The following is a 10,803-nucleotide window of genomic DNA, read 5'->3' as shown; positions in this document are numbered from 1 at the left end:
GAAAGAAATGTAAGGTTCTAGTGGTGGACCACCGGAAAAAAAAGATAAATAGCATGGAGTTGATGTAGTGGCAGAAGAAATGTAGCAATGTGAAACATAGCCATGAAGCTGCTGACCACAGTTATGTATGCAGAAAACTCTTGAAAATTACAAAAAAAAAATATCCAAAATGCATATAGCCACTTGGATCTAGAGTGGCCTCCAGCCTGTTAAAGCTGAACTCTGAGGTGAATGCCTTTGAAACGGCATTCTTAGGACAAAGGAGTAAACAGAATTTAGTGACAAAAGATGGGAAAAAAAACAACAACAAACAAACAAAACCCAAGTGGAGCTGCTCAGTTTACTTAGCATATCATTCTGCTGCCCCTGAGCAAATAAATGACTCAAAAATTATTATAAACCAACAGTCTTCTGTCCTACAACTCAAATTCCAAAGACACAGTTTAATCAGTGCCCAGTAATAAAGTCAAGGATACTTCAGCTTCATTTTTCATGGGAAACACAGTCATACAAATAAAAGCAATAGAAAGTATCCAAATCAAATTTGCCTATAACTTTAAGAAAATGAAGGAAAATAACATAAGCAAAAGGTAGGTCTCATCCAGACATTTTGAAGTATATAGCTACCAAAAATCAAAGTATACTTTTAAAAATCTTAAGGAAATTGCAAAGTGTAAATTTTCAGGAATAGAAGAGAAATTAAGAGAAGGTCGCTTGGCTGCCTCAGTAGGTTAAACGTCCGACTCTGGGTTTCAGGTCAGGACTTAATATTAGGGTCGTGAATTCAAGCCCTGTGTTGGTCTCCACACTGGGTGTGGAGCCAATTCAAATAAAAAAAAAATAAGAGTAAAAACATAAGGGCTACGACAGAGGAGATTTAAAAAATGTCAGAAAAAAAGGAAAGGATTAGACATTAAAGAAACAATTACAGGAATCAAAACATTATTAGGATCTGTCAAAAGCAGGATTGTTAGCAAAGACAGTATTTGAGAAATAATTTGGTGGAAAATAATTGAGATAAAAGTTATTCCAGAGAAGCTAATAGAAGTAAGAGCCAGAAAATGGTTAATCAATATATACGTACTTGACATTTGTAAAGAAAGAGTATAGAACAAATGGAACAAATACATAAAGAAAATTTGGAAGATATCTTATGTAAAATAATTAAATCAGTACTTGGAAGTGTTTATATACTAATAAAATAATTAGAAAAAATAGTGAGATTATGATATATCCTGGAAAATGGACTGACTTTTGAGAAAGAATCCTGAAAGCATCCAGGAAGAATTATTATATCATCTGGAAGAAAAATATCATGGAAAAATTTAATAGATAAATGACACTTCAAATAGATGAAACATAGTGTTTTGTCAAAGGTTAATCATTTAAAGAAAAATATTGAATTCCTGTTTTACTTCCCTTAACAAATATTAAAAATGGATGCAAATTACTTCTAAAAATGAAAATATAAAAGACTTAGAATAAAAAAGTTGAGCAACTTTGCAAAATGACTGTTAAATTATAAAAGACCTATCATGAGAAACGGTTGAGCATTTGTTTTTAAAAAATTAAAGTTATATGCCCAATGTAGTGCTTGAACTCACAACCCCGAGATCAAGAGTCACATATTCCACCTACTAAACCAACCAGGAGCCCCTAGGTTGAGCAATTTTTTATGAGTATTTTGTGAGGGATTTAAGTGGGGATCTTTAAACACAGTGTAATAACTGGAAGCTAAAAGTGAAGAAATAGATTTGATGAATGATAGAAACTTCTGTAAACAAATTTAGTAGATTCACAGAAATGCTATCTGCCTCACACATGACACAAATGTATTTTCACAAATAGATGTAGAAATCTTGCAAATAAAAGTGAAAGAGATAAAAAACATAGAAAAGCAGTATTCATGAGTAAGACATGGGAGAAGAAATATAAATGACTGGGCAGCATAAAATTTTTTAGCATCCTGCATGTGGCCAGACTAAAGAGCAGAAAACAAACAGAGGATCTCATGGGAGTTTTAGGGACCAGACATGGCTCAAATGCTATTTCTGCCAACATTTTCTTTTCCAGAATTGGTCACATGATCCCATCCAGATCCATAGAGCTGCAAAGTGTAGTCTTAAGTATGTGGAATAAAATGCAGAAAAAAGCAGAATAAAAATGCATGTTTTTCTGAAAATATAACTTTTTTTTACACATCATTTCATTCCAGGCATTTATTCTTGGGTAATTCTACATATGAATAAGGGGGTAAATAAAAAATACTAGAAATATAATTTTTCATTTTATAAATGGGAGTAGTTTTTATTAGGCAATAAGCCTTAATATTCCTAAATTCTGGTACACTATATAGCAATTTAAAAGATAGAAATTTAAAACAATAAATCTATATGCTCTGACATAGAATACAGATAAATTGTTGAGAAAAAATAATTATGAAGCAATGTATACCATATGATCCCATTAAACTAGGATTATAGACAGTGAGAGGATCACTTTCACAAATTTAGAATTTTGTCAACTTTTTTTCCCTTTGATGACATCTTTTTAATGAAAGTCTTTATGATTACTTTGTAGAAAGTATATATGAAAACTAGTCTAATTCATTCTTTTCACTGTGGTCACCATCAAGAGTATGATAATGTTTTTGATGATATAAAACACTTTGTTTTAGTTCATTTGAAATTTGCGTGAGGAAACCAGAGAAAATATTTTTATAATATATAAAAGAGATACTTTTAAATTTGAGAGAAATAAAATGACCTTCTTGAAGTCACATGGTTACCAAGTGGTGAAATTACCCAGCTTTATGAGCTGCGAATATGGGGAGTGCTTTGAATAAAGAATTATTGTCAGTCATTTGTTAAGAAGCAGCTATAAATGTCCATTGATTAAAATCTTCGGGGTTTTAGATATTATAATCAGAAAGATATTTCTGAAAAAAAAACCACAAAAACTATATATCAAAATTAGATTTTGGTAGTTGCAATAATTATATCCCTAACCCAACCCAACTTCTGGGGAATAGGTACAGGACTCTTAACTTTTCTAAGGATTGGGCCCTTCTGGCCTTAGGGTTTTTAAGTTGCTAGTGTTAGGAGGTACCATGCTAATTATTTTTATGTATTTTTGCCTCTACTAAAACATGTCTTTTAGGTAACTCAGTCAACATTTAGAGATGAAAATCCTGTTTGTACCAGGTTCATAGTTTTCTGTCACTTTTTTTTTTTTTGCTATAGAAATATTTTATTTTTTTATTTTTTATTTTTTTATATATATATATGAAACTTATTGACAAATTGGTTTCCATACAACACTCAGTGCTCATCCCAAAAGGTGCCCTCCTCAATACCCATCACCCACCCTCCCCTCCCTCCCACCCCCCATCAGCCCTCAGTTTGTTCTCAGTTTTTAACGGTCTCTTATGCTTTGGCTCTCTCCCACTCTAACCTCTTTTTTTTTTTTTTCCTTCCCCTCCCCCATGGGTTCCTGTTAAGGTTCTCAGGATCCACATAAGAGTGAAACCATATGGTATCTGTCTTTCTCTGTCACTTTTTAACAATTTCATTCTTTGCTGGGACCCTACGTCTGTCGACATCAACATTCTATCATTCAGAGCCTTTTAAGTACCTATTTGCAAGTGACATTATATTCGATGCTTTTCAGAGTAAGTTAAAAGTAATGGAGCTTGCGTTTAAGGAGTTTAAAACAGAAGATGGAACAATAAGAGTGAAAATTATTGTCACAAAAAAAGTGAGAATTTAAATTTGAGAGGATTACAGTGTTCAAATACAGAAAAAGGAAAAAAAGAAAAAAGAAAAACAAAACCTTGCTTTTAACAAACTAGAGGCTTTCAGGACATTAGGCTACCAGTCTAATGCTTCAAAGTTGGAGGGGGGTGGGGAAGATTTTGAAAGCCTATTTTCCTTAATGTATGCCAAACTGAACTTGCATGGGATATTTATTCCTTATGTAACTGTGTCCTAAACTATTTCAATCATTGGCAGATCTAGACAACTATTCACTAGCTATTTTAAAGACTAGAAAGGTTTCTGGAGATATGATTATTAGGTAGAATATGCCTATTCTGGTTGCTGAGAGAGTAGATGTAATTCTGAGGAGACTCACAACTCCGGAGCTGTCTACTTCTTTCAGCTCTGCCAAATTCATCCCTCTCCATGTGATCAGCAAATTGCCACTTGTGCCTTGCCCTGTACTTTACTAAATTTGATAATAAGGCTATTTCACTTCCAGCTGAGATTTTTGCCAATTACTTAAAAATATTATCTCCTTAAAAAATCCTGCTATTTTTAACCACACAACTTTTCATACTTGAATAATTAAGAAAAAAAAAATTCAGAGATAATTCACTTGTATTTTTGCTGCATTTAAAAATTCATTTTGGGGAGTTGAATTTTTCCAAGAGTAAAAAGAAAAAGCAGAGGTAGTGATTATTAACTACTTGCCTGCTTTTTTTCTTTTTTCAAATTATAACATCGTATATAAAAGATCTTCCTCTAAACAGTGATTTTATTTAGATGTTTATTCCCCAGCAAGATTTTGGGGTTATTTTGAATTTAGCCTAGTTTAGTGGAGTGATTCACAAGCTTTCAGACAGCTCTGGACTAGGTTATCCATGGATCAGCAGTTGCTGTAAAGAAAATACTTCTACCTTGAAGAATGAGGTCAAGGTATCCTGAAATAGAAATGGAAATGAATAAAAGCATACATTTTAAAACTGTGCCAGTCATTAAATATTTTTTCCAAATACCATTTATATTTTTGGACCGTCTTCCACTGACACCTCTGTTTATGTGTAACTCAGTGTAGAATTAAAACAAAATGTTTTAGTGGTTTATTATTATTATATGTATATTTCTAATTATATGTCATAGTTTCTGAAATTAATTTTAAGTAAGGTTTGAATTTATGATTTATTTATTTTTATAGTTATTGCATATGTTACTTAATAGTAAAGGGATAATTAAGTCTTGAGAAGCCAGATGTATGGGATGTCCTCTTCTAGAAACTTACTAATTAAAGAGTTCAGTCTATAGCAGTAGAGCTGGAAAGGGGGCAATGTTATAGTCTCTTGGACCTCAGATGATCTAAGACCTAGATTCTCAGTAAGAATAAGATCACCCTCAAATAAATAAAAATTGGTTCTTGGAGAGGAATGTTATTACAATGGTATGTGGCCATCTAAAGCTCAGTTTTACCCTACAAAGTTGTATTTCTCAATCTTTAGTTTTTCTCATGGGATTTTCTTGCATATCACATAAATTGCACTGACATTGAGTTCTTGGAAGATGTACAAAATGTTTGCAAGATATTGCTACAAAATTGTAGTGAATATATGGCTGCAACCAGAGGACTTTATCTCAGTCATTTGCTCAGTATAGAAACCTTATATGAGAGGTCACTTTCCAGTGCCTTTTGTCTGCCACTGTCTGCATTATGGATCGGGTGGTTTATGTTTGATTCACAATGGTTTTGTGTGTATGGTTGGTTCTGAAGATTAAATAAAAAATAGTCTATATTTTATTATTTAATTCTACATCCATAATCAACCTAGAATTCTGTAAAGTACTAAAAAGAAAAAGGAAAGCTGTAGTATCTGAATGACTGTCAGACTGTCAGCTAATTATTTCCTCATATAAAGCAAAAGTTAAAAGTTAAGTTCACTAAAAGTAATTTTTAAGTAATTATTTAGTTTTTCTACTGCTTATTTTGCTGGAAAATAAGTTTTGAATTATTAATTTTAAATTCTTCTTACATTGCTATTATGTATTGATATATGCTCCTAATTTGCATATATAATTTGATATAATTTCCTTAAGTAAATGATTTACATTAAAAATTACCATAAACAGTATTAAGTTAGTAGCCTTTCCAGTTTTAAATTTTTACTGGAAAAATTTTAGTCATTCTTACTCTGCAATGTGTAAAAAGATTATCCATATACTTATTCTTTTTTATGTACAGAGCTCAGATATTTTATCTGACATTATATCAACAAATATATAATCTATCTATTGTAAAATATCATGGGGATAAATTAGGAAAAAAATGGCTATAAAGGCTACTATGGAAGGTAATATTGAAAAAAAAAAAACGGTTGGGAAACAGTTGAGGGACCACAAGCATTAGGTAGTAGTTCCAGGCACAGGGAAGGTCTTAGGTAACATGGAGTATGTTAGGTCAAAATAAGCACTGTTCCAGATTCCATACTGTGGAAAAAACAAAGTAGGAATCAGTAAAAACAAAAAAACACACAAACTAAAACCACTGAAATCTGAGTAAATTATAATAACTTCAAGGTAAACTCAGTAATGGTGAGTAAAACCATGTAAAAGTGGACAGGGATTTCTGTGTCTGGATTTAATTACTCTTGATGTTGATGACTCCCAAATGTGTAGATTCCAGATCTCTTTGCTAAGCTCCAGACTAACCTTTTAGACTTTGATGCCTTAGAGATGTTTCAGATTTGGTTTATCAGAAACCTTTCAAACTCTAAGATTGAACTCTCTTATGATCCTTTCCTCCAACCCCTTCCTCCCTTGTTCTTTACCTGACTTTTCCATCTCAGAATTTTGCAGAAATATTCAACCAATTGCTTAAACCAGTGACTGGGGTTGTTTAGTGTCTTTGACTCTTTCTGTTAATTCATTCCCATAAGAAATTCAGCATATATTTTTGTTGTCTTAATACTTGTCTCAAAGATTATCATCTCTTTCTTGGTTCTCAAAAGAACCAACTACTCTCCCTTTCATTTTCATCTTCTTGCAATCATTTCACCATTAACAATCAGAGTAGCCTGAATACAATTTAACATTCACTGTTTAATTTTTTCATTGGTTTTCACTGTAAATAAAGCCAATCCTAATTCCCTACTATGTGCTGTGAGTTCCTTCCTGATGTGATCCCTAATTATCTCCAAACTCTTAGCTTGCTACTATTCCTTCTTACGCCCAGACTGCAGGCAAACTGTTTTTCTTTCAGTTCCTTGCATAAAACCAGTTCTTTGTGGCTTTAGGGCTTTTGCTCTGGTTGTTTGCGCTGCCTGGGATATTCTTTCCTGCCATGCTTTTTGTGGAAGTATCCAATTTTGTCCTTGAAGTCTCAGCCAGAAAGTTACCCTTCCAGACTACCCTATTGACAAAGGTTCATACCTTCACTCTATTCTTATTTTGTCTAGATTGGCATCCTGTTCTTTATATCAGTTACCACAATTGGTCATTTTTGTTGACTTGTTTACTCGTTTTTAGTATATGTCCTCCACTAAACTGTGAGCTTCCTGAAAGCAGGATTCTTTTCTTTGGCTCACTTTGCATCACTAGAGCTTAGCTCCCAGTGTGTTCCATAGAAGAAACCAATAAATATTTATCAAAAAACATACTGTGCATACAGGGACTGAGGGTTGTATAATCCTGCTTCAGGAAATATTGCAAAAAAGAGTTTGGAGGTGTAAAGCATCATTGACTTATCTGAGTTGCTGCAGTTTTATATATTTATTTTTTAACCTTTTTAATTAAATTTGTTATTTAAAAAATTTTTTTTACATTTATTTATTGTTGACAGAGTGAGACAGAGCAGAAGCAGGGGAGGGACAGAGAAAGGAGGAGACACAGAATCTGAAGCAGGCTCCAGGCTCCGAGCAAGCATTCAACACAGAGCCTGATGCAGGGCTAGAACCCACAAACCGTGAGATCATGACCTGAACCAAAGTCAGTTACTTAACCAACTGAGCCACCAAAACACCCCAAATTTATTTTAATTTCAGTATAATCTACAGTATTACATTAGTTTCAGGTCTACAATATGGTGATTCAACAATTCTATATACATCACCATTGCTCATCATGATAAGTATATCCTTTAATTTCCTTCACTTATTTTCCCCATCCCCCCACTCTTCTCCCCTCTGGTAACCATCAGGTTGTACTCTGTAGTTAAGAGTCTGTTTCTTGGTTTCTCTCTCTTTTATTCGTTTGCTCTTTGGTTTTGTTTCTTAAATCCCACATATAAGTGAAAACTTAGGGTATTTGTCTTTCTCTGACTGACTGACTTCACTTGTCTTTAACTCTCTAGCTCCATCGATGTTTTTGCTAATGGCAAATTTTATTCTTTTGTATGGCTGAATAATATACCATTATATATACATATATATATATGTATATATATGCGCACGCGCGCACACACACACTACTACTTCTTTATACATTCATTTATTGATGGACACTTGAGCTGTTTCCATAGTTTGGCTATTGTAAATAATGCTGCAATAAACATTGGGATGCATGTGCCCCTTTGATTTAATTTCTTGTATTTTGGGGGTAAATACCCAGTAGTGCAATTACTGGATTGTATGGTAGATCCATTTTAAAATTTTTGAAACTCCATACTGTTTTCCACAGTAGCCGAACCAATTTGCACTCCCAGCAACAGTGCGCAAGAGTTTCTATTTTTCCACATCCTCTCCAACACTTCTTGTTTCTTGTGTGTTTTTGTTTTTGTTTTGCCATTCTGACAGATATGAGGTGACATCCCATTGTAGTTTTGATTTGCATTTCCCTGATGATGAGTGATGTTGAGCATCTTTTCATGTGTCTGCTGTATATATGTGTGTCTTCTTTGGAGAAATGTCTGTTCAGGTCTTCTGTCCATTTTTAAATTGGATTACTTGTTTTTTTGGGTGTTGAGTTGTATAAGTAATTTAAATATTTTAGATACTAACTCTTTATCAGAGATTGCATTTGCAAATATCTTCTCCCATTCTGTATGTTGTCTTTTAAGTTTTGTTGATCGTTTTCTTCACTTTGAAGAAGGTTTTTATTTTGATATAGTCCTAATAGTTTATTTTTGCTTTTGTTTCCCTTGCCTCGGGAGACACATCTAGAAAAAAGTTTCTACATTTGATGTGGGAGAAATTACTGCCTGTGCTCTCTTCTAGAAAGAGTTTTTATAGTTTTATAGTTTCAGGTCTCAGATTTAAATCCTTCATCCAATTTGAATTTATCTTTGTGTATGGTGTAAGCTAGTGGTCCAGTTTCATTATTATCCATGTTGCTTTCCAGTTTTCCCAACATCATTTGTTGATGAAGCTTTTTCCCATTGCATATTTTTCCTCCTTTGTCAAAAATTAATTAACCATATAAGCCGTGGGTTTATTTCTGGGTATTCTATTCTATTGATCTATGTGCCAATTTTTATGCCAGTACCATACTGTTTTGATTACTACAGCTTTGTAATATAACTTGAAACCTAGAATTATGATGCCTCCAGCTTTGTTTTTCTTTTTAAGGATTGCTTTTTCCATTTGGGGTCTTATTTGGTTCTGTACAAATGTTAGGATTTTTTGTTCTAATTCTGTGAAAAATATTATTGGTAGTTTGATAGGAATTGCATTAAATCTATAGATTGCTTTGGGTAGTATGGACATTTTAGCAACATGTGTTCTTCTAATCCATGGGCATGGAATACCCTTCTACTTGTTTGTGTCATCTTCTATACATTTTATCAATGTTTTGTAGTTTTCAAAGTACAGGTCTTTCACCTCTTTGGTTAAATTTATTCTTAGGTATTTTATTATCTTTGGTGCAATTTTAAATCGGATTGCTTTTTTAATTTCTCTTTGTGTTGCTTATTAGCATATGACATGCCACACATTTCTGTATGTTGATTTTATATCCTGAAACCTTACTGAATTCATTTATCAGTTCTAGTAGTTTTTGGGTGGAGTCTTTAGTGTGCTGTGTATATATATATATATATATATATATATATATATATATATATATACATACACACACATATATAAATATATACATATACATACATATACACATACATATACATATATGCCATGCCATTCCCATATACATATATATGTATACGTATGTGTATATGTATGTATATGTAGTATCATGTTGTCAGCAAATAGTAAAAGTTTCACTTCTTCCTTACCAATTTAAATGCCTCTTACTTCCTTTTCTTATCTGATTGCTGTAGTTAGGACTTTCAGTACTATGTTAAATAATATTGGTGAGATTGGACATTCCTGTATTATTCCTTGGGAGAAATGCTTTCAGTTTTTCACCATTGAGTATGATGTTAACTGTGAGTTTTCCCTATATGACCTTCATTGTGTTGAGGTACGTTCCCTCTAGACCTACATTGTTGAGGGTTTTTATCATGAATGGATGTGGTACTTTGTCAAGTGCTTTTTCTTCATCTATTGAAATGATCATATGATTTCTATTTTTTCTCTTACTGATCTGATGTATCATGTTGATCAAATTACAAAGATTGAGTTACCCTTGCATCTTGGGAATAAATGCTAGTGGATCATGGTAGTTGATTTTTTAATGTATCGTTGGTTTGCTACTATTTTGTTGACTATTTCTACATGTATATGAGTGTATTAACTGCCATTTGGTTACTTGTTTTATGGTTGTTTTCGTAGTTCCTCTTGATCCCGTTCTTTTACTTTCTTTCATGATAAATTGGCTTTTTTAGTGAAATACTTGGATTCCTTACTCTTTATATTTTGCATCTCTATTACCGTTTTTTGATCTGTGGTTACCATTGGTTTTATATATAACATCTTCCACATATAGCAGTCCAGATAGATTAAAATTACATGAAACAGTGATAACAAAGAATTTTAAAAGCTGCTAGAAAAAAGAAGATACTTACATACAAGGGATACCCCATAAGGCTATCAGTGGATTTTTCAGCAAAAACTTTTCAGGTCAGAAGGGAGCGGCATGGTATATTCAAAGTGCTGCAAGGGAAAAA

Source organism: Lynx rufus, unplaced genomic scaffold (genome assembly GCF_022079265.1).
Source record: "Lynx rufus isolate CCGP_SWC_20201006 ecotype Redwood Valley unplaced genomic scaffold, mLynRuf1.p SCAF_2, whole genome shotgun sequence".
NCBI classification, from domain to species: domain Eukaryota; kingdom Metazoa; phylum Chordata; class Mammalia; order Carnivora; family Felidae; genus Lynx; species Lynx rufus.
This window is presented reverse-complemented; position numbering follows the sequence as displayed.